The sequence below is a fragment of the Capra hircus genome, chromosome 23, assembly GCF_001704415.2.
Source record: "Capra hircus breed San Clemente chromosome 23, ASM170441v1, whole genome shotgun sequence".
NCBI classification, from domain to species: Eukaryota; Metazoa; Chordata; class Mammalia; order Artiodactyla; family Bovidae; genus Capra; species Capra hircus.
In genome coordinates, this window is record NC_030830.1 from 18,286,629 (window position 1) to 18,314,149 (window position 27,521).

Here is a 27,521-nt window from a genome sequence, read left to right on the forward strand (position 1 = left end):
GTTGAATGTTTACAGTGTGCAAAGTTGAGACAAGGATCTAAAAAGGTGGTACCCCTACAACCTTATTCTCAAGGTAACATGGGGATGGAGAGGCAAGAGGGTTAAGACTGACTGCTCAGATATCCAATATCTGTGATTATTTGTTGGAGAAAATTCAAAGATATAAAAAAACATATACCAATTCCTCAAGACTCCACTTACCCAATTCCTCAAGACTCCACTTTGGCCTCCAGTCTGAATCATTGTTTCCTCGGTTTTTATTTTCCAAATAAAATGGGTTATAGTTTGTGAGCCATCTTTGAACCACATGTACCACATAAGCCATGTCTTATAAAATTCAAAATCAGATTTTACTGCAAAATTTGTACTTCATAGGTCTCAATCCTCATGAGCCTTTGGAAGATCTGCTGACCTATGACCTTGGAAGGATTTTCCAAGTTTCAAAACTCATAATCCCAGTCACTGTATTTGAACACATTAGAAAGACCTTATCACCTTAACCTCTTGCTTGGTTCCCATGAACCTTAGTAAGGAAAAGTTGGTTATATGATTTTTTTTTTTTTTTTAGCAAGCAATTTGTCTGGTCTCTACCTCAGTTTTCTCATCCATAAAAGAGAGACAGGTGATGAGAGGGAGGATTTTCCAAAAGATCATCTTTATAGTCCCTTCAAATTTTGTTATTCCACACCATGTACTCAGCCCTTTGCTATAGTTTTCCTGTAAGGTAAAAGAAAAGAGGGAACAGATGAGATTTTGTGGGATTATGTGCTAAAATTAACATATAAGTGGCAAAAGATGATCAAAGAAGGAAGGAAACAGAGCCTGAAACTCCTGGAAAAGATCTTTGACTAAATTCATTCATACAAAATACAAAAAGGAGAATGATGATTTCATTTGAGAATTCACGGAAAAGGTACATTTGATGTGCCTCTTGCAAAAAGATTTTGCCACCAAGGAGTAGAGACTACAGGCAGAAGTGACTGCATGAGCAAAAGCAGAGCATGTGAAGTTTCTGCTCCTGAAAGCAGGGACCAGGGGTGAGGTAAAGTTAGAGTCTGAGGAAGAGACTGGGGGCCACCGCGGGGCGGGTAGGGAGTGAGGAGGTGTAAGGAGAGTGCCTTGGACCTGGAAACGTGCTGCCTGGGATTTAAATGGCAAATATATATACAAAAACTGCAGAGACAGGGAACCATGGCTGGAGAGCGGTTGGGAGCAGTGAATGAAGAGAATGGCCTGTGGTTCTCAACCCATCAGTCACCTGTGGTGCCTGCAACCACAGAGACGTCACCCTCGGCTTTACTGATTCAGCTGTGTGAAGGTGTGGCGGAAACGAGGACATTTTGAGAAAACTCCCTGGTAGTGTGTAATTTGCTTCACTGTTTGGAACGCAGGCAGGAAGGAGGCGGCCAGCGGGTTGGGCAGGGTGTTAACAGACAACGGAACTCCGAAGGCCCGGAATCGATCTTTGACTCCGGTGGAGAAGCAGTAGAATCTGAGCACACCTGCCTGAGCCTGAGCAGAGGCAGCAGTTTCTTAACTCTCTCATCCACGCGACGGATTTCCTAATCTCTCTATAAAAGGGGTTAAAAACATGCGTTATTGATAGTGAAAGTTACACAGTTCGTCTGTAACGGAACACCAATCTATACCTTGTTCACAAGGCACTAAAACCTCAGTCCCACACTGCAGCGGGAGGGGACAGGACGACGAGGATGGGATTCGAACCCACGCGTGCAGAGCACAATGGATTAGCAGTCCATCGCCTTAACCACTCGGCCACCCCGTCATCTGTATGGTTTGTTCCCGATAAAATTATATTTCTCTACACAACAGAGTTCTATTTGTGAAATTACATTATTATTTCTTTAACTAATGAAGAAAATGCCTCTTCTCCCTATAAATGGCCCTCTTGCTTTGATAAAGGAAGAAAAAATAAAAGACCACACTCCAAGCGCTAAAGAAAAGAGTGTGAAGGATCCTCAAAAGGCTTAAAACTAGGTCTATTTTATGATCCAACAATCCCAGTTTTATTTATCCAAAAGAAATGAAAACAGGATATCAAAAATATATCTGCACTCCTATGTTTATTACAACACTGATTACAGTCGTCAAGATATGGGAAAAAATTGTCAGGAAATGAATAAAGAAAATGCGGTGTGTGTGTGTGTGTGTGTGTGTGTGTGTGTGTGTGTGTGTGTGTGTGTGATGAAATGTTATTCAGCCACAAGAAAGAAGGAAACTCTGCCATTCAAGACAACATGGACCTGGAGGGTGTTATGCTAAGTGAGATAAGACATATAAAAACAAATACTGTATGATATCACTCATAATATCTAAGAATTTGTTACCTTACATGGTAAAAGAGATTTTGCAGATATGATTAAATTGAGGATTTCAAGATGGAAGAGTATCCTGGATTATCCAAGTGGACCTAAAGGAGGATCAGATTCAATAGTAGGAAATGTGAATGCAGAATCAAGAAGCAGTGCATGGAATAGGCCATTAAAATCGAAAAGAGCAAGGAAGTATTCTTGAAGTCTCTTGAAATATTCTTCACTGAAGTCTCCAGAAGAAACATAGACGTTCAGAAACCTTGATTTTACAGTTCTGAACTCCAGAACTGTAAGAAAGTAAATTTGTGTTGTTTTAAGTAACTAAATTTGTGGTCAATTACTACAGCAGCAATAGGAAATTAATGCAGACGTTCTTAAGCACTTCCATGACTGGGGCTTAATAAGCAGGAAGAACTTTGCAGAACTTTTTCTAGAATGCCAGAGGCACACATTTGTGGGGACTCTTATTTTGCTGTCATTGAGAGTATTGGAGGATACATGCTCAAACTGGTGAGAAAGTCAACAGAAAGAATTTAGAGTCCCACTGACAGCTGATATTGTTGTATTCAGAGACCGGAGAGTTAACCACTTCACCATGGGACCTTGATATAAGTAACCTTCACAGGAAGATTTGTATCCTGGTCAGCTGATCTTTCAAAGGCTTCAGCACAGATTCAGTGGGAACATTAAGAGACAGTGGAGACTACACTGTCCTGTAAAGAGACAGTGGAGACTCTCAGATGACCGATAGCTTAGAATCTTATTGTATATTTTGGACATTTTCTGGTCTGTGTGCACAGTTTTGCAGCCTACAGAGCATTTGCCTGAGCTCCGAAGGAGAAAAGGGTCACAAGTGGGGCCTGTCTTCTGGGACTCCTATAATGGCCTCTGATATATGAACTTGTAATCACTCAAGTACTAGTTCACTTACAGATCTGACCCACTTCATAAGAGTCCCAGAAGAAAGTAAGGGAGGATGCTTCTCCGGAGAAGGATGCCTGAGTGGGAAGGTTATGCCCGGAAACCAATGTGTACATTATCAGTTTGAGGTAAACCAAGAGAAAATTGGCTGACCACCAAAACTAAGGAAGGTCCCACCGAGATTTGAACTCGGATCGCTGGATTCAAAGTCCAGAGTGCTAACCATTACACCATGGGGCCACTACAACCTAGTACCAGCTGAAAGGTTTCTGAATATTCATTGAAGAGCCTGTGGTTCTATTCAGGATTTTGTGAATTGTAATTTTTATTTTAAATGTATATATATAAAGAATCAGTTGTATCCCAGTCAGCAAAGGATCCAAGAGAAATGCAACCACCAAGGCTCACAGGCACTATGAATTTCTCAGGACCCAGTTCATATTAAAAACTGATGGAACTCGGACCCAGAACTGAGGTCAGGGGTATAAAACGCGAATAGTCAAGCAGACGGCAATCTAAATTACTAGACTCTGAGGAGATTCTGTGGTCCAGAGAAGGAAATGGAGAAGAAAACAACAGATGGGAAATCTCAGATGAATGGATAAAGAAAGTTGTTCGGTAGATTGCCTCCTAGCTGAGGGGATGGGGTGTCTAGCCGCACAAGTGCTTAGGTGTCTGGCCTCCTCGAGGTACCACAGTGATTGAAGACACGGGGAGGGAAGGCACCAAAAGTTAGGTCCCACCGAGATTTGAACTCGGATCGCTGGATTCAAAGTCCAGAGTGCTAACCATTACACCATGGGGCCACTACATGCTCTGTGAAGCAAGCAGTTAGGAATGTGGCTGCAGTGTGTCACATGCACTTTATTCTGATGATTTCTGTCTTGTATGAATGAAGGCCTCATTATCAGTGCTCCGCAATGCGAAAAGCGTAGAGCTCACTTTGCTTCCAGTTATTCTCAGAGTCCACGTAGAGTTTGAGTACCTGCCTTCCTTGCAAAATCAAAACTACACTTACTGAATTTCTGACCTGGGCCATGAATGTCTATATATGGTGTCTACACTTAAAAATTCCCTAGGACACGTGTGAATATAGAAAAAGAAGAAAAACGTTCAAGATAAATTAGGAAATTATTGGTAATTTTAAGATTAAGGAAAAATTTTGGAGTATTTTTACAAACTTCTTTTTGCTTCTCAGCATTTCCAAATGGATCGATTGCAGGTTTAATACAAGTTGAATTTTTGTTATATTCATTCTTATTTCTGCAGCATATACCGTGTGCATATGTCTTAGAGTTTTAGCAAGCGAAACAGTTTTTGGTATGTTTGGTTTTTTGGTTTTTTTTTTTTAATAAAATTTAGCCAAAATCTGAAAACAGTTTTGAATATTCTTCAACTGGTACTTCCTCCCTACAATCTGGCCACCTAAATGGAATAATAAGAGGACTCCAGAAGGAAATGTTGGAAATTTCTGTTTGAAATACTGGTTCTGAAACGTCAAAATATTCACGAGTAGAATAGTGACACCTTGATATAGCCAAATTCTTGGAAGTTCATTAAGGGGAAAACGAGGCAAGCAAGGATCGAAAGTCAGACCTGAACGGAATTTAAGTTCGGGAGATAGTAATTCAAAATGAATTAATGCCTAAGCTTAAACAAAAACAACAACAAAAATCTTTATAATGGTCTCAGAAATCTCTAGCGTTTACCAAAGTAAATTTCAAAGATTTTCTCTACAGACAGTTATACTAGGGGACTAAAATTTCCTCCATCCAATTTTATGGAGAAAGATAATAATAATCAGGGAAACAGTATATTTCGTGTTAAGTTTCCACAGTTGGTACTTGGACCTGGAGAGGAGGGGGGAAAAAAAAAAAGAGAAACGCTACGTAGCCGGCAGGATTCGAACCTGCGCGGGGAGACCCCAATGGATTTCAAGTCCATCGCCTTAACCACTCGGCCACGACTACATAACTGATTAGATTGTCTAGATATATTCCCATGAGGAATATCTTGCCTGTTACAAATGTCCTTTCATTTTAACAGCTGTTCTGGAATGCCTGTCATCATGATAAAAATATCAACAATTTGAAGATTGAAATGTTGGTTACAGACTTTATCACAAAATGTAACCTTTGTCTGAAGTACAAGATAGCAGAGATTTTACGAAGGTCACATTCCAACCCCTACGAGGTGTAGTGGTCCCCAAATCTGAGAAATTAAATTCCAACAGATTTACCAGACATAAAGAATAAGCTTTACCTCCGTTAAAAATGGGAAAGAGGTATTTCTAACAAGCAACTTTAGCGATTCTTACACATCCAGAGCTAGTCCACAAGCTAGATGTGATAGTCTGTTGTAAAAGCATTCAGTCCCTTCTAAGATCAGGTTTCAATCAACAAAAAAAGACACCACAAATAGCAGAGGATGGTTTCGATCCATCGACCTCTGGGTTATGGGCCCAGCACGCTTCCGCTGCGCCACTCTGCTAACACGAGTACTCTGTTTTTTAATTCATTTTCAAGGGGATAAATTTTGGCACTTTCTTAGATCTAAGATATTATGAATATCTTTCTAAAGCTGCTTCGAAGAGTAGGAATACTGCATATGTGTCTGTAACTGGCCACATTCCACCTCCAAATACCACCTGCTCAGAAATCACCTTCTAAAGACTGCTATCAACTGAGGTTTGCTTGGTTGTTGGAAAACCAAATGCATGACAATAGGTATAATTTATAAAATTGTAATTGTAAATTTACAAAGGTGAAATTGTAAATTACCAGTAAATTACCAGAAGTGCACTTACCTTAAAAATACTTTTTGTTTGTGGCTTTTCGGGAAAAATAAACTTGATGCATTGGCCGGGAATCGAACCCGGGCCTCCCGCGTGGCAGGCGAGAATTCTACCACTGAACCACCAATGCCTCGACGAGCTAAGCTGCCTTTATTTCTGTTCATATAATTAGCTTATTCCTAAATTCTGGGGAAAATAATGAGGATGTGTATTTTCTTTCCCCAGAATGTTCCTAAATCCCATCAAATAACAGATTACATCTAAATATTCTGGGAAAACCTGTGAACTAGAAGGAAACTGACACTGCTGATATGTGACTTGGAGTCTTTTGAAAATGAAAAATACCTATAAACCCCCGACATAGAAAAATGTCTTTCTCCATCCCTTCCTCAATTTATATCTTTAAAGAAAACACTTTCTGAAAGTTTCTCATTGAGGCTGAAAGCCAGTTCATTTACGTACTAGGCCAACGTGCTCAATTCAAGTTTGAAGCACCAAGTTGCTTCATTTTGGAAAAAAGACCTTCTATTGTCATTCTGTTTATGGAGACCCAAGTTTGGCAGGGAGGATGTTGTCAACGGAAGCAGGATAAAAATGAAAATAATAAAGGAAAAAATAATTCTCCCACTTCCTTCTCCTTACTTGCTCCTGGAGACAGCTTGCCGAGGTCACTGTGGCACTTTGGAAGCAAAAGACAAATGGGGCCTAGAAACAAATCCTGTGTTTCAGGACTTTTCAGCTGGTTTGGAGGAAAAAAACAACGCAGAGAAAACCACTGATAATCAATGAAAATAATCTCTACTGAAATGACTCTTGAGTGTGCACTATAGGGAAGTAGCAGAATCTGACAGCCTGGATTATTAAAGCATGTGAGAACCCAGGAATTTTTTCCACTCTAGAAATCTCCACTTCTTCTTCAGAATAGAGAAATTGCAATATTTAATAGGTGGCTATGATTAGCATACTTTGAAGGGGAAGAATGACAAAAAGCCTTTTAGTAAATTAAGAGGTTACTAATGTTGATTTTAAAGGAAGAATCCAGGCCATAAATTAGGTTCTTCCAAATCCTAGCAACAGAATAATATATAACTGGACAATATGAAAGATATAAATAAATTCAGCCAAGTTTCCTGATTTGTTTATTCATATGTAAATAGAGCCTAGCAGAGTTGAATGTAAGTCATTCAACTTACATTCCTCTAGGGGTTGTAAAAATAAAATAAAATGATGCCTATTGAACCCTTAAAAAATAGTATAAAGCTATCAGATAAGTATTAGCCACTGATTTTTATTTCATGGAACTTTTTAATGAACCACTGGGAGTCAGAATTTGTATCTTCTATTATAAACAGAAATCTTTGGTGTAATGCACATAGTTGGTGCTCACATTAGTTGTACTGAATTGATTACATACTGTAGGTTATTTTAGAACAAATATTTAAAAGTATGTTCTTTGTTATAAAAGTAATCTTTACAATGTGCACTCTTTCCTCAGATTTCATTTGGTTTAGATGCTAAGTCATATCCAACTCTTGGGACCCCATGAACTGTATGGGGTATACTCTGTCCATAGGATTCTCCAGGCAGGAATACTGGAGTGGGTTGCCTGTTTCCTTCTCCAGAGAATCTTCACGACTCAGGGATCAAACCCAGGTCTCCTGCATTGGAGGCAGGTTCTTTACCAACTTAGCTACAAGGGAACCCCTTGCTATCTCCTCAGAACTTCATCAATAACCTCATTGAAAAACAAAGCTGAGGTTATTGGACTAGAGAGAACATTATGTCAGGAATCTCTATAGTGACTCAGAGTGAGAAGGTAAAATTGAGCTATTTAGTGAGATTTTCAAAATCCGGATTTTTGGTGAGTAAGGATTTGATAAGGATCGTAATATATATTAGTATTGATAGACACGGGAGATGATTTTGAGATAAAACGTACTCATTGTCTACTGCTGTGTAACGAATTACCCTAAAACTTAGTGGCTTAAAACAACAAACATTTACTATCTCATATTTTCTGTGGATCTGGAATGCAGGAGTGGCTTACCCACGTTGGAGTCTCTTCAGTTCAGTTCAGTTCAGTCACTCAGTCGTGTCCAACTCTCTGCAACCCCGTAAATCACAGCACGCCAGGCCTCCCTGTCCATCACCAACTCCCGGAGTTTATCCAAACTCATGTCCATCGAGTCGGTGATGCCATCCAGCCATCTCATCCTCTGTCATCCCCTTCTCCTCCTGCCCCCAATCCCTCCCAGCATCTGAGTCTTTTCCAATGAGTCAACTCTTCACATGAGGTGACCAAAGTATTGGAGTTTCAGCTTTAGCATCATTCCTTCCAAAGAACACTCAGGGCTGATCTCCTTTAGAATGGACTGGTTGGATCTCCTTGCAGTCCAAGGGACTCTCAGGAGTCTTCTCCAACACCACAGTTCAAAAGCATCAATTCTTCGGCCCTCAGCTTTCTTCATAGTCCAACTCTCACATCCATACAAGACCACTGGAAAAACCATAGCCTTGACTAGACGGACCTTTGTTGGCAAAGTAATCTCTCTGCTTTTTAATATGCTATCTAGGTTGGTCTAGTCAAGGCTATGGTTTTTCCAGTGGTCATGTATGGATGTGAGAGTTGGACTGTGAAGAAAGCTGAGCGCCGAAGAATTGATGCTTTTGAACTGTGGTGTTGGAGAAGACTCCTGAGAGTCCCTTGGACTGCAAGGAGATCCAACCAGTCCATTCTAAAGGAGATCAGCCCTGAGTGTTCTTTGGAAGGAATGATGCTAAAGCTGAAACTCCAATACTTTGGTCACCTCGTGTGAAGAGTTGACTCATTGGAAAAGACTCAGATGCTGGGAGGGATTGGGGGCAGGAGGAGAAGGGGGCGACAGAGGATGAGATGGCTGGATGGCATCACTGACTCGATGGACATGAGTTTGGTGAACTCCGGGAGTTGGTGATGGACAGGGAGGCCTACCGTGCTGCGTTTTATGGGGTCGCAGAGAGTCGGACACGACTGAGTGACTGAACTGAACTGACTGAACTGAGGTTGGTCATAACTTTCCTTCCAAAGAGTAAGCGTCTTTTAATTTCATGGCTGCAATCACCATCTGCAGTGATTTTGGAGCCCCCAAAAATAAAGTCTGACACTGTTTCCACTGTTTCCCCATCTATTTCCCATGAAATGATAGGACCAGATGCCATGATCTTAGTTCTCTGAATGTTGAGCTTTAAGCCAACTTTTTCACTCTCCTCTTTCACTTTCATCAAGAGGCTTTTTCGTCTCTTGCTGCTGCTGCTAAGTCACTTCAGTCGTTTTAAAAGGTAGCAAACAGGATGTCGACAAGAGTTACAGACATCTACTTACTTGGAGCTGGAGTATATACCTCTTCCCCTCTTCCTCCCCCTCCTCTTCCTCTGCCATCTTCTTTCCCCTAACCCCCCTCTCCATCTCCTCCACCTCCTTCATCATTTCCATGCATTTACTTACTCTTCGTATTCCTGAAAAACAAGATAAAAATCATAAGCTTGATGCTTTTAGTTGATCTACATTCTCTTTACTTCTATTTGCCAGATGATCTTCAGTAACTTCTGGGAAGAGGTTCCTCTTCAAGAGATTAGGTGAGTCAAACACAAACTGGCCAGCAACTTTGTGAAAGAAAGCTCCCTTTCCCCAAAAGTTGACCCCGACGTGATTTGAACACGCAACCTTCTGATCTGGAGTCAGACGCGCTACCGTTGCGCCACGAGGTCACAAGTGAAAGGTGGACTCTATTCTAAATTAGGATTTAAATAATGCCTTCTCCTTGCCCCCAGGTCCTAAAGATTTATCTTTTTATTGGTAAACTTGATTATTTTTCTCCCCACTATTCATAGTTTCACTTATGCTTGGTAGAGAAAGATAAGAAAGATTAAATATTAACTCAAAAGCCCCAGTGCTCCGCATAGGGGAAACTCATTGGTTTCTCACTTTCTATCTTTCCACCTCTCGAAACTTTCCTGTCTTGAGAATAACTGTGTACGTACTCAGCGAAGATCCACAATGAAACAGGATTAAGAACTGCCACTATTTTCGAACAACCATTTTCCCTATAAATTCACTAGACCTCAGTTCAGTTCAGTACCTTTGCTCAGTCAGGTCCGACTCTTTGCGACCCCATGGACTGCAGCATGCCAGGCCTCCCCGTCCATCACCAACTCCCAGAATTTACTCAAACTCATGTTCATTAAGTCGGTGATGCCCTCCAACCATCTCATCCTCTGTCGTCCCCTTCTCCTCCTGCCTTCAATCTTTCCCAGCATCAGGGTCTTTCTTCTCAAAAAGATTCCCAGCCTTCCCTGCCCTGCGGTGTCCAGTCCTTGACCCTGCACCCGCCACCCCGTCCCACACACCTCTCCTACCTCAGCGCTCACCTGGTCCCATTATTCAACCTGGTAAAAAGCTGCTTTATCCTCAAAAGTGTAGCATAGATGGCTTGTCCTCCTGACACCCTCACTTCTCACTGGAATTCCGAGAGCCTTCTGCTCTCTATACTGTACACTTGCCATTCAGTTCACAACGAAAAGCACATCGCTAATATCTACTGAGTTCTTAGCATTTTCTACCGGTTCTGTGTACAGCCTCTTCTAGCCAGTGATTCTTAAAAAGTGTTCGCGGACTAGGACCGCTTGCATCAGCTGTGAACCTGTTAGCGAAACAAGTCCGTGGCCACACCCCAGGCCTACAAAATCAGGTCTGGAGGCGGACCCCAGCAGCCTTTGTTTTAACAAAACCTCTCCCTGATCGTGATGAAGGGAAAAGCTTGAGAATCACTGCCTGAGCTTAGCAACTCTATACTTTACTCACTCAAAATAATAATAATTTTCCGTTTTCTTACAGGATGGTGGAGAGGCAAGGTGATATTAGTTTGTTGCCATAGCAAAGTACCACTAATTGGCTGGCTTAAGCAACGATTTATCGTCTCACAGTTCTGGAGGCTAGAAGTTCAAGAACAACCCTGTCAATGGGTTTATAGACGGCGGTTCTTCTCCTTGGGTCTTCACGTGGTCTTTCCTCTGTGTGTTTGTGTCCTGATATTTTTAAAATAAGAACACCAGTCATTGTATCAGGGCTTACCCATATGACCTTTTTTACTTTAGTTACTTTTTAAAAAGCCCTGTCTCCAAACAAAGTCATATCTGAGGTACTGAGGTGTTAGAGCTTCGACATATGAGGCGCGGGTGGGAGTAGGGGAAGCAGACAAGAGGACACAATTCAGCTCCTAATAGCCAGTTTTCAGGTGAAGCTGCTGCTGCTGCTGCCAAGTCGCTTCAGTCGTGTCCGACTCTGCGCGACCCCATAGACGGCAGCCCATCAGGCTCCGCCGTCCCTGGGATTCTCCAGGCAAGAATGCTGGAGTGGGGTGCCATTTCCTTCTCCAGTGCATGAAAGTGAAAAGTCAAAGTGAAGTCACTCAGTCGTGTCCGACTCAGTGACCCCGTGGACTGCAGCCCACCAGGCTCCTCCGTCCATGGGATTTTCCAGGCAAGAGTACTGGAGTGGGGTGCCATTGCCTTCTCCGGCCGGTGAAGCTACTACTGACAATTCCTGAGCCTGGCAAGGGGCGTGACGATGGAGGTTCTGTGGTGTGTATCCGATCGCCTCTTCACTTTTCCTATACAATGTGTTTAGAATTCAGCTTTCTGGGGTCTGACAAGTCAACAAAGTATCACGCTTCAATCAGCTTTCCAGATGCCGAGTTTCTTACTATTGCCTCCTCTCCCGAAATTTTGATCCTAGTTGAATTTAGGTTTGGGGACAGTTTTGAGTGGGATTTCTAGAGTGCACACAAGCAAATTCTTGTCTTTCATCCACAATCTTTACCTGAAAACCCCCCGCAATGCAGCGGTGGTCCCCTGAGTAAATAAGCAATCCAGCTCTATTCCTCTCCTTCAGCTCTCAGCTCAAGCATTCCTTCCCTACTGTGGCCTTTCTCCCAGATTCACATCAAAAGATAAAGCACTCTATTATTAGCATCATCTCCTTGTTTTAACTTTAGAGTATTTTTAACCCTCAGGTTCAACCTATTTCCCCAACTAGATGGTAGGATTTTTGAGGAGCTGGAAATGTCCTTGTTTGCAATAATACTCTCACTATCTTACAATTATGGGCTTCCCGTGGGGTCACTAAGAGTCACGACTGAGCGACTTCACTTTCACTTTTCACTTTCATGCATTGGAGAAGGAAATGGCAACCCACTCCAGTGTTCTTGCCTAGAGAATCCCAGGGACGGAGGAGCCTGGTGGGCTGCCGTCTATGGGGTCGCACAGAGTCGGACACGACTGAAGCGACTTAGCAGCAGCAGCAGCAGCAGTTGGTGGCTCAGCTGTAAAGAATCTGTCTGCCGATGCAAGAGAACTATAATAACATGCTACAAGGATAGTTGAGATTGTTTTCCTTCAATGAATTATCCAAACACAGCGCTGCAGTCGTGGCCGGACCACGTGGCCTAATGGATAAGGCGTCTGACTTCGGATCAGAAGATTGAGGGTTCGAATCCCTTCGTGGTTGCTATGGCGCTCAAATTATTACTACTCAGAAACTGTAAACTTTCATAATAATCGTTCTTAAAAATCCAATTTTCTTGGTCCTTTTCTCCTGAGTAGTTTTATCCTCCATGCATTTCTGCTCAACACCCCTTCCTTTGGTTTATGTTTCTTTTTACTCCTCCAATGTCTATTCCTCTATCCACAGTATCCGGTCTGCTCTTCTCAAAATTTGGTCCTGGAACCAATGCCAACATCGAGGAGCTTCCTAGAAATGCAAACTTTCCCAGCTTGTCCTGGTTCCCTCTCAACTCTATACTTGAACTACAAAATTAGAATTTTGGGAGTTGGGCTCAGGAATCTGGTAACAATTATTGAATCTGGGTGGTGGGTATATAGATAATTCCCTATTCTTTCAACTTTTTAAAATGTTTGAAACTTTTTACAGTAAAAGTTTAATTAAAGAAAAAAAAAGGGGGGTGGGGGTAGGCGGGACTGACAGAAGCTGTTCTGTTTAAGCAAAAGCCCTGGGAGAAGAGCACAGGGCTCCTAGGATACAAGACAGAGGGTCTACATCAAGAAACCAGCATTGTGCGAGGTAGAGCAGATCCTTTCTTGCCTCGGGAATCCAGGCCCCCTTGACAGAGTGGTCAGAAAAAGAGCTGAGAAAATTAGACAGAGGCCGGTGCTGAGGGACTCCTACACCACTGTGATATTCCCTGAAGGCCACAAAGTAACTTTAAAGACTTTAAAGGAGGGGAGAGATCCACTCTAATTTGCATTCTCAGATTAACACATCAATTAATGCTGACATAGCCCTGCCTACATAATCTGCCCTAAACTTAAAGTTCAACATTCAGAAAACGAAGATCATGGCATCTGGTCCCATCACTTCATGGGAAATAGATGGGGAAACAGTAGAAACAGTGTCAGACTTTATTTTGGGGGGCTCCAAAATCACTGCAGATAATGACTGCAGCCATGAAATTAAAAGATGCTTACTCCTTGGAAGAAAAGTTATGACCAACCTAGTTAGTATATTCAAAAGCAGAGACATTACCGACTAAGGTCCGTCTAGTTAAGGCTATGGTTTTTCCTGTGGTCATGTATGGATGTGAGAGTTGGACTGTGAAGAAGGCTGAGCGACGAAGAATTGATGGTTTTGAACTGTGGTGTTGGAGAAGACTATTGAGGGTCCCTTGGACTGCAAGGAGATCCAACCAGTCCATTCTGAAGGAGATCAACCCTGGGATTTCTTTGGAAGGAATGATGCTAAAGCTGAAGCTCCAGGACTTTGGCCACCTCATGCGAAGAATTGGCCCATTGGAAAAGACTCTGATGCTGGGAGAGATCGGGGGCAGGAGGAGAAGGGGACGACCGAGGATGAGATGGCTGGATGGCATCACGGACTCGATGGACGTGAGTCTGAGTGAATTCCGGGAGATGGTGATGGACAGGGAGGCCTGGCGTGCTGCGATTCATGGGGTCGCAAAGAATCGGACACGACTGAGCAACTGAACTGAGCTGAACAGAATTGAAACTACATCTCCAATGTGTTCTCTCTCACTGCTCTCCCTCCTTCTCCCCATCCAAAAAAGCAACATTCCAGCCAGACAACAGTTTTTTAATTTATCTCATATTCCACGAGTTTTAAGTCCAGAACACTGCTCCCATCTCCAATTTGGCTCACTTTCACACATCCTTCAGATCTAAGTTTAAACATGATTCAGAATATCCATTTGGCCAGAGATAAGGTATAACTGGAACATTTCTTCATGAAACTTAGTGTTTAATGAGTGACTCTCCAGGCAACCACCCAAGATATTCATCACTGGGATCTACATTCTTCCTGTGGGCTACTAAGTCACCGCAGACCTCTCACTTATCAAACTCAATGGTGAATACTCACTTTTGTAATTGTTCACTCTGAAAATTTCTCAGAACAGTAGCCATATTTTTGTGGCTCTCCACTGAACAAGCAGCACCTAGCAAAGTGTTTATCCTGTGATTGTGCCCAGAATACAAATTTTGAAACAGTGAAGAAATGAATGAATCTCTTCAGGGACAAGGGACCAGAAAACTTTCAAGAAATTGTTGCAGTTGAGCCTATGAGAAACTGCTGGAACCTGATCTTTGAAAATGGATTTGACACTTTGGAGGAAAAGCCAGATTGAAAAACAGTTCCAAGGTTGAACCAAAGACCTGGAAACCTGTGGCCTCTGGAGAGGGAGTTAGAGAACATATGTAAGCGGAGTTCTGAGTCTTTGGTTTTGGTACCTGGGTGCTCCTGTTAAACAAAAATCTAGGTTGTTGGAGAAGACTCAAGTTTAGAAGGAAAGAATGGAGCTTTCATTTGGGGATGTGTTGCTTTTGAGATGCACATGGACATGCAACAAGAAGTAACTAGGACAACTGTGTTTTCTGGAGCCCAGACATGAGGTCTGAGCGGCAGGAGGTAATTTTCAACCTATCAGCACATAAGCAGTGGTTTATCAATCATGCCCTGTCCTCCCTCTGTTCATGAAATAGAGTTGATGAAATACAGAAATCTTCTCCTTGTACACTAACACACCCACATGCATGCACATACAGTTAAGATTGTGGTAATGGTCGTGTAGTTTCTGAAAAGTGAAGATCCTGGGGTTCTGGTCTTGTTTTGGAAGTGGTCTCTGCAAATACTTTTAAACATTATCCATAGAGTATTAGATACTCTGAGAAAAAATCCCATGCCATGAAGTGGATTTCATTCTCAGAAATATTTTCATATTATTATTTTATTCAAAAATATTCTACCTACTGCTTTAAAATATTTTGAGCTTTACAAAGAGATGGGAGATCGGGCTTCATGGGGAATCTTTTGATAGATCCTTATTCTTGAACTTAAAAATAACAGTTACAAAAGCTGCTGACATTTGTTGAGCCCTTTCTATATTCCAGGCACTAGATTAAATGTCTGAAGACATAGAGTGTCTGTAAGAAACAGCTGTGCCAGATTATTTATTGAGCATTAATTTCCTACTCCAGCAGAAATAAGAGTTTGTTGTTGTTTTTTTTTAAACTGTTGCAAAATATGGCGATTTGCTTTCTAGAAAAAGACCATTCTCAGTTTACTACATGCTGGAAATAAAGTTGGTTGACTCCTCTTCGATTTTATCAAGCATTAATGGAACTTATCATTTTTGTTTTGCCCTTTTTAATGACTAAATACTGAAGTTGCTTAAAATAAGTGTTACATAGTAACATGGAGAACATTGAAAGTGACTACGTACATATGTAGTCGTGGCCGAGTGGTTAAGGCGATGGACTAGAAATCCATTGGGGTCTCCCCGCGCAGGTTCGAATCCTGCCGACTACGAGTGAATTTTTCCTCCTTTATAGCATAAAATTTCCATCTAGTCTGATTTACCTTCAATTTCCAGACACTTTTTAAAATATTAAGCACTCTCTCAGACCTTTTACAAATCACATCAAAACAGAGTTCTCATAGACCACGAAGGAGGCATATTTTATGAGTTAGAAAAAAGAACCAGTAAGACTTTCTTCTATTTCAGCTCTGAGCTTTCTCAGGTTCTCAAACCGAAAGATTTCACACATTCATATTTAAAGCAACAGTGATGCCACAACTTCCCTTTTTCTAAAACTGTAAGTCTTTCTCTACTCGTGGGTGGGCCAGTGGCGCAATGGATAACGCGTCTGACTACGGATCAGAAGATTCCAGGTTCGACTCCTGGCTGGCTCGTTGCTTTTTATAATGTCCTTTCTGTAAATTCCACAAATTCCCATCTTCTCCAGGCCTCCGTGTTAAGCTTTTCTAATTCTCTATTTATTTTACAATATCACTGCATTCAAAATGACAAAAGTGTTAAGACACAGGCTTTAGCTATAGCTCGCTATTCTTCTTTTACATACATAAATTTTCTTTAAATCACATCACTAAATTGTTTTTGAAACTGACGAAAACTCACTTAGTTGTATGAGGGAAACATAAAAGAGGGAACACCTTTCAAATGCATCATTCTCAGAGTTAAGATTGAAAGTCTCACAAAGAGAAGATTTCTTGATAGCAATTTTTTCTTCTCTCTATTTTTTTTAAGATTTAGTTTTTTAGAACACTTACTAGTTCACAGCAAAATTGAGAGAAAGGTGCACACACCTTCTCACACATGTATAGTCTCCCCCATCATCAACAGAGTGGGTACACTTGTTAGAAATGATGAGTCTACTGTGGACTGATGTCAATAGTTTTCATTACAATTGGCCCCTGATGTTGTGCCTTCTAAAGGTTTAAACAAATGTAGAATCATAAAGGAAATCAACCCTGAGTATTTATTGGAAGGAGTGATGCTGAAGCTGAGCTCCAACACTTTGGCCACCTGATGCAAAGGCTGACTCATTGGAAAAAAACGCTAATGCTGGGAAAGATCGAGGGCAGGAGGGAAAGGGGATGACAGAGGATGAGATGGTTGGATGGCATCACTGACTCAATGGACATGAGTCTGAGCAAGCTCCGGGAGATAGCGAAGGACAAGGAAGCAGGTGTACTATAGTACAAGCGTGCGTGCGTGCGTGCTTAGTCGCTTCAATCGTGTTTGACTCCCTGCGACCCCATGGACCATGGCCTGCCAGGCTCCTCTCTCCAAGGTATTCTCCAGGCAAGAATACAGCAGTGGGTTGCCGTTTCCTTCTCCAATTCCGACCATGGGGTTGCAAAAAGTCGGACATGACTGAGTGAACAACAGAAACGCATGTATCTATCCATTGTTACAGCATCTCACAGAGGATTCTCACTGCCTGAAAAATCCTCTCTGCTTGGCCTATTCATCCTTCTTCCTCTCACCAACCCCTGGCAACCAATGATGATTTTACTGTTTCTGTAGTTTTGCCTTTTCTAGGATGTCATATATTGGAATGATACGGTACGTACAGCCTTTCAGATTGGCTTATTTCACTTAGTAATATGCATTTAAGGTCTCTCCATGTCTTCTCATGGCTTAGTAGCTCATTTCTTCTTAAGGCTGAATAATATTTCATTGTCTGCTTGTACCACAGTTTATGCATTCACCTACTGAAAGGCATTTTGGTTGCTTCCAAGATTTGGCAATTAAGAATAAACTTGTTATAAACAACTGTGCACAGGCTTTTGTGTGGACAAAAGTTTCAACTCCACTCCTTTGGGCAATTTAATAAGGAAGGCTATTGCTGGATCATATGAACTGGCAAACTGTCTTCCACAGTGGTTGTACAATTTTGCATTCCAACTAGCACTGAATGACAGTCCTTGTTACTCCATCTCCTCACCAGCATTTGATGTTCAGTGTCCTGGATTACTCTGGCCACCTGATGCGAAGAGCTGACTCATTGGAAAAGACCCTGAAGCAGGGAAAGATTGAGGACAGGAGGAGAAGGGGACGACAGAGAATGAGATGGTTGGATGGCATCACCCACTCAATGGACATGAGTTTGAGCAAACTCCAGGAGATAGCGAAGGACAGGGAAGCCTGGCATACTGCAATCCATGGGGTCGCAAAGAGTTGGATACGACTGACAGACTGAAAAACAACAACAATAGTTGTGTAGTGGTATCTCACAGTTACTTTGTTCTCAAGACATATGCTTTTCATGTGCTTAAAAAGCAGGCCAAACACCTCACTAAAGGAGATATACAATGCCAAATTTTCTTAATAAACTCTCTTCTATACTCTCAAAATTCTCTTCAGGAGGGAAAAAAAAAGCTTGTCTTAGCAGAGGATGGTTTCGATCCATCGACCTCTGGGTTATGGGCCCAGCACGCTCCCGCTGCGCCACTCTGCTGCAATAAACTGTACACTCATACTTAGAATTCAGCTTTCTACAGACTTGTTTTTTTTTTTTTTTTCCAACTCTACAGAGCTGAGTATTTTGAACTGTTTTTCTTTGTTTCTGTCTGTCTCTCTCTTTCCCCCAGAGCCGTAATCTCTGTTACAATGTGATGCCCAAGGGCCTAAACTAACTGCTAAGAAGTGTTAATAAGAAATAGAGAACGACTCTTTTGGATACTCTTCCTCCATGCACAAAGGCATGCTTAGATGCAATGTCTGTTCCCATGTGCTATGTGAACATGTACATTACATCTATAACAAAATATCTGCTGATATTCCATATGTCATCTTTTAAAGCCATTCTAAGTTATACAAAGTAACAGGTTCTGATGAAATAAGTGTGCTTTCCTTTTCTTCTGCACTGTAATGTAATGGTTCTTAATGTGTTGGAGGGTGCTTGAGTCTCAGGTAAAAAAAAATACACAGTCCTGCACATTTTTTTAAAAAGAGAGTTTTAAGGAGTTCTTAGAACTTCTAGCCCAGAGGACTACTTTTTCTGATGTAATGGTTCATTTCCTCTAGTCTCAATTTGGCAAACCAAACAAAAACTTATGTTCAGGTTTTCTGCATCTGGAAATGAACTGACTTCTTGGTTTGTTGGAGTAGGGGAATTGCAGAGAGCCAAGATTCTGCTTGCAGTGTAACCTTTTTGGCAAGGAAAAGCTGATCCAGGAGTGAAGCAGGAAATATCAGAAGATGTGGGAAGCTTCTGACCATTGGAGAAAGAGATGTGGATAAGGAAAGGGGTCAGGGAGCACAGAAGTGAGTGTGGAGAGACGGCTGGGAGTTGGCAAAGACTGAAATTCAGAACGTTTGCAATAAAAGAAAAAATGTCTTTTGCAGAAAAGAATAAAAATGTCTTTATGGACCCAGAAATAAACCCCCCAAGCACAGTTATCGTGTACACCTGCCTATTTACCTACTTTGTAAAGGGCAGCTAGCGTTGGAGAAAACATCTTTTTTCCCCTCCAAGTTTCAGACCAGTGCATCCCAGACAGTAAAACAACTGACCCCGACGTGATTTGAACACGCAACCTTCTGATCTGGAGTCAGACGCGCTACCGTTGCGCCACGAGGTCCTGCGGGGGCCCCAGCCTCCTTTACTTGTCAACCTGATCTATGAAATTAGTTATCGGTATTCAGTGAAGACCATGCAGCTGGATACAAAATTATGCCTGGTGGTCTCCTGGATTAAAACAGCATTCCATTCAATCACTTACTGATTCTCTGCCTCCGAAAATGCTTCTATTTCCAATGCTTCCTATTCTATTTCCTTCCTTTTCTTGCCTAATTTTCTCCATATACATCAAAAATAGACGTTCGGGGTTGTTTTGTTTTCGTTTCTGTCTTTTTAGAAATAATAGACATTCGGTTTAAAGTCGGGCGTTCTGAGTTCGAGTAAGAGTAACAAAGAGTGCCCTCCCCTCATCCCTTAGCCCTCCCCCTAATCAGGGACGCTGATCAGGGTTTTGAATTTGTTACCAAAGTTGATGGTAGTTGCTAACCACATACTAGTGTTCCGAGGAAACGAATTTCGGGGCCGGCCGGTTTAACTGTGCAGCTCCTATCCGCGAATTAATATCGTCTTCTTAAACCCATTCTTGTGCTTCGTTGAAATGATCAATTTCACATTGCAAGAGTTCTTCCGAATCTGAACACTGTATCTGAAACTGCCCCTAAGAAGGGCAAGAAACCTTGTGTGTGTGGTTTTTTTTTTTTTTTTTTTGTCTGAGGAAACAAGTGGTTCTGGCACCGTGGTTAGGCTGGCTAAAGCACCTGAGAAACAGCAGTTGGGTGTCGAATCTCAACGAGATTATTTTCCAAAATCTAAATAGTAGAGAGGTCTCTTTGAACTCCTAGAAAAAGATATTCTGAAAAATGAATCTTGAGCTCTGGACTCATTTTTCAAGATTAAGAAAAGGAAACTTTAATTTTCAGTGTCCTTTTTATAGTAGTGGGTCATTTTTCAGAATATCCTGTCCAGGAGTCCCCAGATTGCATACCTCTGATTGTCTCTATCTCTTTTCCTTGTTTTTCCTAGGCTGGATGCTGCATACTATATATCAGCATCTGTATACCATATATTTCACTTATATATGTATTTACTACCTATTAAAATTAACTAGACTAAAAGCTAAGGTACAGCTTCTTCCAGGATCCATCTGAGTGGTCAGCTTGCACTCCACTTAATATACCCCCTTTGGCTACCACATCCACCTCACCACCACCCCCTGGCTACTGCTACCTGCTAAGAACAAACACCAGGAAGTTTACCTGGGGGTGGTAGTGGTCTAAGAACTCAGGCTCTCAGAGCTGATATATGCCCCTCCTTTTGGTTGTAGATCCTCTGTGATGCTGATATACGATAAATTATTGTAGCAGAGGCTGCTAGAGAAGTTACCAGTCTGTTTCTTTTTCTTATTGGACATACAATTGTCTTCTTTCCTTTGGGATGCTATCACAAAAATATCATAGAGTAGGTTGCTTAAGCAAACAAAAAAATTATTTTTCACATTCTGGAGGGCTGCAAAGTCCAAGATCAAGACATCAGCTGTTCAGTATGACTGTGTCTTCACATGGTGGAAGGGGCCAGGGAGTCTTCAGAGTTCTTTTTCATAAAGACACTAATCCCATTCATAAGGGCTCCAACTAATCACCTCCTAAGACCCCACCTCCAAATACCATCACATCGGGGATTAGGTTTCAACATATGAATTTTAGGGGGACAGAAACATTCAGTCTAAACTACATTTCCTAGCCTCCTTTGTGATTACTTTTGGCCCTGTGGCTGAGATCTGGACAATCAATGTAAAGAAAATTGTAACCAGCCAGTTTGCAACTTTGAAACTTAAGCCAGGAAAACCTCTCATGGGGGGGTTCCTCTTTTTTCCCTTTGCCTTTATATCTGTCAAATGCAGAGGACTCCATAGTCCTCGACTCCAGAGTCACTCAATAGTCTCTCAGCGACCATGTGAAGACCAACCAGAAAATCTGCATTAGACGTTGCCTGAGAGAAAAGCAAACATTTGTTGAGATGAAAAACTGAGATTTATGTAGTATCACTAATACAATAGAGTTTCACTGTCACTTGTTTATCAATGTCCCACATTTTAGTGCTTAGCTCTAAATAGCATAATTATATCTACATTATATAATACACGAAGTGATAATGTAACGGGGAAGTCATTAGCACACAAATGCTACACATATGACATAAAATTCACAAATTTTTCCAAAATTCTACAAATTGTTACCTCACTAACAATGTATAATTATTTTGTAAACTAATTTATGATTCTTACTGCACTTCACTTCCTCACCTTATATCCTGTAGCCAAGCTGGGCAGAAATAAAGAAACGTCAACTAGAGAGCACATGCAGTGATGCATATTGGCCACCAGGGGACGGAAAAGACTAAAGATTATCAACAGAAAAGGACTAAGAAGGGACTAGAGCCCCGGAGAGGAAGGAGGAGGAGAGAGAGAAAGAAAGGGTCCGGCAAGCAGGGAGGAAGGGAAGGGAGGCTAAAGAAGCAGCAGAGGAGGGCTGGAAGGAGGAAAGAAAGGTAAAAAAGGCAAGAGAGACAAGTTATTGAAGGGAAGAAATTATTTTCTCAACAGCAGCTTTTGACATTTGTCAGGGACCTTTATATTTTATAAAGTGTTACAGATACTGTTACATTTTCTCCTCACACAACAATGCAGATAGATAATGATTCCTACTTACATTTTTAAAGATTCTTTTCAAGTACAGTTAATTTATGATGTTATATTAGTATCAAGAGTATAGAAAAATAATCCATAAATATATATACTTTTTCAGTTTCTTTTCTGTTATATGTTATTACAAGATATCGAATATAGTTCCCTGAGCTACACAGTAAATCTTTGTTGTTTATCTGTTTTTTATGGAGTAGTGTGTATATGTTAATACCCATGTATTATTTTATTTCAACCTGAAATATTGAGAATCAAGAAAATAGAATGCGTTGTACATGACAAAATGAAGAGAAACATGCAGGAGTGGGGAATCAAAGAGTATTGAACTTTTACTATATTTTAGTTTTATTCATCTATTTCTGTACAGGTAATTCTGCAAAACCTGTCTCAGAAGAGTCCTCATGTCAAACCTCAGACACAGACAAAAGGGTAAGATAGCAGTACTCGAAACTCAACAAAAGTCTGCCCTCAGGGACTTGGCATGCTACAGAGAGGGAGAGAGAAAATAGGTAAGTAACATGCAATATGTCAGATAGTGATCTAAATATTATGGAGAAAAATTAAGCACAGAAAAGAGAGAGAGAGACAGGGAGGAGGGAGTGGTCGGGTAAGATTTTGAGCAGCCTCTTCATCTGTAAAATGGGGCCAGGAGCCCCCACCTCCCAAGGTTCAAGGAACAAATGTGTTATTATAGGCCTTAGCAAGTGCTGAGCAAATGTAAACAGCTTCCCTGCCCTCGCTCTCTCTGTTCATTGAATGACCTTGACGTTTACACCAGGCCCCCTTCCATGTATAACCCATCTTCTCATAAGCCCCAGGCCTGCCTCTCCATCTGAGGATGTTTCTGTCTAAATGATGCACAGGCACCTCCGACACAAGAGATACTGGGCTGCCATCGTCACCTGCTCAGCTCTTCCTTCTGGCTGTTCTGTCCCAGCAGGACTATTGCCCACTGCTGCTGCTGCTGCTAAGTCACTTCAGTCGTGTCCAACTCTGTGCGACCCCATAGATGGCAGCCCACCAGGCTCCCCTGTCCCTGGGATTCTCCAGGCAAGAACACTGGAGTGGGTTGCCATTTCCTTCTCCAATGCAGGAAAGTGAAAAGTGAAAGTGAAGTCGCTCAGTCGTGTCCGACTCTTAGCGACCCCATGGACTGCAGCCCACCAGGCTCCTCCATCCATGGGGTTTTCCAGGCAAGAGTACTGGAGTAGGGTGTCATTGCCTTCTCTGACTATTGCCCACCCCAGTCACCAAACCATGACCTTGGAATAAGCCCAAAATCTCTCTCTACCCTACTTCCAGCAGATGCCATTTCTATGCAGAGCTGAGCCTACAGACTTTGCAGGATATGATAAAAATGTGTGGTCCCTTTATTATTTATTAAAGTGGGGAAAGTGCTTTTAAAAATATTAAAATAGAAAGGTTTTCTCTTGAATCCTCCATAGCCTGTCTTTCCTTCAACTCATCATAGTGACTTTTATTTGCTAGTTGATACTTTGTAAGTAAAGAAAGATCAGACTTTTAATCTTAACATGGATTTTACTGGACTCTACAATGTGCAATTTCAGTTTTAAACAAATATCAGCACATTTAACTCCCAAGTAAAATCACTAAAATTATGTTACAAGGAAGAACAAAATCTGACTACATGTTGGATTGGTTTCTTTTACTTTAACCTTTGCCTCTCATTGCTTTTGTTCACTGAAAGGATGATGTCTATACATCATCTGCCTGTCTCAGGGATCCCTGCCTCTGCGCCTGGAAGTTAAAACAAAGTGCCTTTGTTCAGGAAAATATGCTGATCCTGTCCACCTGTAGATGGTTGCAAGAAAGAAAAAGTGAAAACATCCCCTCCCTGAGGCTGGCCATTCATTCCAGGACATATTTGTGAGATTAATGGCCTTTTTCATTTACTTCCTCACCTCCTCAACCTCTCTATTCTATTACAGAAACAGGCATCCAGGTCCCAATAAGGCAGTTATTTTGAGATACTAGCCGGCTATCTGAGAAAATAGCCAGCTTTCCCAATACAGTTGCCGTTCCTTGTCTCAACATCTCATCTTTATTGGTGTTGATTGGTTGATTGGTTTTGAGTGTTTATTGGTTTATTGGTGTTGCATGGTGAGCAGAGAAAGCTTGGCGTCAGTAACAATTACACCACTTGGACCTAGGAAGAGTTACGCCATTTGTATCTCATAGCATGTACATACATTTCACTCTTACCAGAACAGTGGAGGCTATGCACAAAACTAACTCCATTGCCATTATTTCTCTTCTTCACTTATATACCTTCTATGACACATTCTGTGACTTAGTGGTAAATAAGGAAGAATGAGAGGAAAAGGAAGGATGTGTTGCCCTATCTTTTCCTGACTTTCTATGTCATCATTTTCAGTGTAAGTGGCACTCAGTCGTGTCCGACTCTTTGTGACCCCACGGACTTCAGCCACCAGGCTCCTCTGTCCATGGAATTCTCCAGGCAAGAATAATGGAGTGGGTTGCCATTTCCTTCTCCATTTTCAGCATAAGTGGTTGGCAAATACAAGGAAGTAACACATGAAGGGTACGATAGGACTGTGTTTCTTAGGACTTCATTAGCTTCTTTTCTCATGGGAAGCAAAGTTTGGTTCAAAAGGGAGGCATGGCCCCTAGGGCCTGTCAGCATCTCATTTTCTTAGTTGTATGTGCAACTTGCTGACCTCATACTCACTCTCAGTCTCGCTGAACTCCCCCACATTGTGGCCTCCCTGGAATTTTGTGCTCATAGGGCATCATAAATAACTTGAATGGAGCTGCCAAAACAGTGATCACACTTACTGTTCACATACCCCTCCTCATGACCTTGCTCAGGTGGTGCATTGGACTTCACTTACACTATATAAAGATAAAATTATTAAAAACTTCAAGATGGCAACAGCAGAGTCTTAAACCAAGAGTGGAGCCCTACTGAGTATGGATCCTGTGCCCCTGCACAGGTGACTCACCTCTGAAGTCACCCTGTTGGGACCACTATGGGAAGAGCAAAAGGAACTCCATCTTGAGGCCTGTCAGCCATCTTAAGGCAGGATGTGAACTGGGCCTGAACTTTGCCCAAGAATGAGGAAACCACTGTTAAAGAAAAGCCAGGTCTCCTTGGAGACCTCCCTCCCCACAGATGGCAAACATGTCAAAAAACAAGATTGGAGTTAAGGTCAGGCTGCCCCAGTTAGACTAACAATGAAGATATCCCCCTTGAGATTTTCCTCACCCATCTCCACCAGCGGAAGAGGCTCCCTCCCCTCCTACTGCACCACTGAGTATGGTGGGAGCAACTGCGCCAGCATTATACCCACTCCTCCCCGGTGTAGAAGAGGGGGAAAGGGAGAGCCAAGTGTTCAGAGGCGGCTGATGTCTACAAAGGAGCCACGAGAGAGACATTTTGCAGGTGCCTCTCAGGGAGGTCCAAGTGGCACCGTAAATGGGGCTGGTGGAGCACATCCAACCTGGCCCCACTGCCGTTTACTACAGACTGTCTCCAGCGCGGATCTCTTGAACTGGCAAAGGCACACCCTCCCTATTCTGAGAAGCCGCAAGGCACAATTCACCTAATAGAGACTATTTTAGGACCCACCATCTGGTGTGGGATGACATAGCCCAGCTTCTCCTCACCCCCTTCAGTATTTACCTGCTTAGACTTGAAAGAGGGTTTCTTTTGTATAAGAGTGGCTCCAATTAGCCCAAAGATTTCTGCTTTCGAATGGGAGAACCCTGGGATGGGTCGAAAGACCCAGATGACTTGGACTCAGCTGCCACAAGGATCCAAACATTCTCCTACAATATTTGGGGAAGCCCTGACAACAGAGCTCCTCTCCTTCCCATCAGATGCTAAGTGCCAGATCCTGCAATATGTGGATGACCTACTTCTGATGGCAGAGACTCGTACTCAATGCTGGGAAGGAACTAAGACTCTCCTGGGCCTGCTAGAAGAGGCCGAATATAAGGTGTCATGGGAAAAGGCCTAAATCTGCCAGACTGAGGTAAAGTACCTGGGATTTGTTATAAAGGAGGGGAGGCAAGCCTTGAGCTTAGAACAGAAACAAGTGATCAATCAGATACGCCAGCCTACTATCAAAAGGCAAGTGAGAGAATTTTGGGGAGCCGTGGGGTTCTGCTGGATTTGGATACCTGGCTTTTCACTGATAGCTAAACCCTGGTATGCCGCCACTAAAGACCCCAGGAATGACTCTCTAATTTGGAGTCCAGAACAAAATCACGCTTTTGAACTATTAAAGAGAGCCGTAAAGGCCCCCACACTAGGCCTCCCTGATTTAACCAAACCTTCGCTTTGTACATCCATGAGAAAGAACAAGCAGCATGGGAGTGCTGACACAAGCGATAGGTAGCGACCTGTGGCTTATTTATCCAAAAGGTTGGATCCTGTAGCCTCTGGGTGGCCCCCATGTCTGAGAGCAGTGGCAGCCGCCACCATTTTAATGAGAGAGGCTGACAAACTATGGGACAGGCTATTATAATGAGAGCGCCACACGCCATCGTCACTCTCCTGATGGGGCCTGGGGCAAGGTGGCGTTCCACCTCTCAGATGCTGCATTCCCAAGGACTTTTATACGAAAATCCCCACCTTAAGGGTGGAACCCTGTCAGGCTTGAAACCCAGCAACTTAGTTACTCGTGAGCCAAGACACTCCCAGCCATAGCTGTGAGGAGATGCTAGAGGAAGTCTCTTCTAGCCGACCAGACCTCAGAGACATCCCCTTAAGTCAACCAGACTTACTACACAGACAGGACCGCCTACTTGGAACAAGGACACAAGAAAACTGGATAAGCGGTAACAACAGACGCAGTAGTCGAAGCAGGCCGACTCCCCCTCATACAGGTCGGCTCAACGAGCAGAGCTCTGGGCGCTCATGGGGGCCCTGAAATTGGCTAAAGGTAAGAAGGTAAATATATACACTGACTCACGGTATGCCTTTGCTACCATACATGTACACGGGGCCATATATAAAGAAAGGGGGCTATTGACTGCAACTGGCAAAGAGATAAAAAATAAAGAGGAAATTTTGTTACTGGTGGAAGCAGTGTGGAAACCTGCTGAAGTGGCAGTAATGCACAGGAACGGCCACCAGAGGGCAGACACACCACAGGCGAAAGGGAACTAACTGCTCGGCTGATCGAGGAGCAAAACAAGCAGCTGCCCAGGACAATATAGCAACCAAACTTACGGTGACGCCTGTGGTGTCTAGCCTACTAACTGCCCAAGCGGCCCCAGTCTATGACAAAGAAGAAACCACCTGGGTGCAAACTGAACAAGGAACAGTGCTGGAGGACGGATGATGGGAGCTCCCGGATGGGAGATTCTTCATCCCGTCTAGGCTGGCATT

At 42.4% G+C, this 27,521-nt stretch overlaps 12 non-coding genes across 12 annotated transcripts; 3 read left to right on the plus strand and 9 right to left on the minus strand.

Annotated features, from left to right (window-relative positions):
• On the minus strand, positions 1,705-1,786 carry TRNAS-GCU. Its single transcript has one exon. It is a non-coding gene; the product is annotated as a tRNA-Ser (tRNA).
• TRNAQ-UUG lies at positions 3,423-3,494 on the minus strand. Its single transcript has one exon. It is a non-coding gene; the product is annotated as a tRNA-Gln (tRNA).
• On the minus strand, positions 3,989-4,060 carry TRNAQ-UUG. The gene has a single exon. It is a non-coding gene; the product is annotated as a tRNA-Gln (tRNA).
• On the minus strand, positions 5,143-5,224 carry TRNAS-UGA. Its single transcript has one exon. It is a non-coding gene; the product is annotated as a tRNA-Ser (tRNA).
• Positions 5,673-5,744, minus strand: TRNAM-CAU. Its single transcript has one exon. It is a non-coding gene; the product is annotated as a tRNA-Met (tRNA).
• Positions 6,108-6,178, minus strand: TRNAG-GCC. The gene has a single exon. It is a non-coding gene; the product is annotated as a tRNA-Gly (tRNA).
• On the minus strand, positions 9,724-9,795 carry TRNAW-CCA. Its single transcript has one exon. It is a non-coding gene; the product is annotated as a tRNA-Trp (tRNA).
• Positions 12,520-12,592, plus strand: TRNAR-UCG. The gene has a single exon. It is a non-coding gene; the product is annotated as a tRNA-Arg (tRNA).
• TRNAS-AGA lies at positions 15,841-15,922 on the plus strand. Its single transcript has one exon. It is a non-coding gene; the product is annotated as a tRNA-Ser (tRNA).
• Positions 16,234-16,306, plus strand: TRNAR-ACG. The gene has a single exon. It is a non-coding gene; the product is annotated as a tRNA-Arg (tRNA).
• Positions 18,307-18,378, minus strand: TRNAM-CAU. The gene has a single exon. It is a non-coding gene; the product is annotated as a tRNA-Met (tRNA).
• On the minus strand, positions 19,433-19,504 carry TRNAW-CCA. Its single transcript has one exon. It is a non-coding gene; the product is annotated as a tRNA-Trp (tRNA).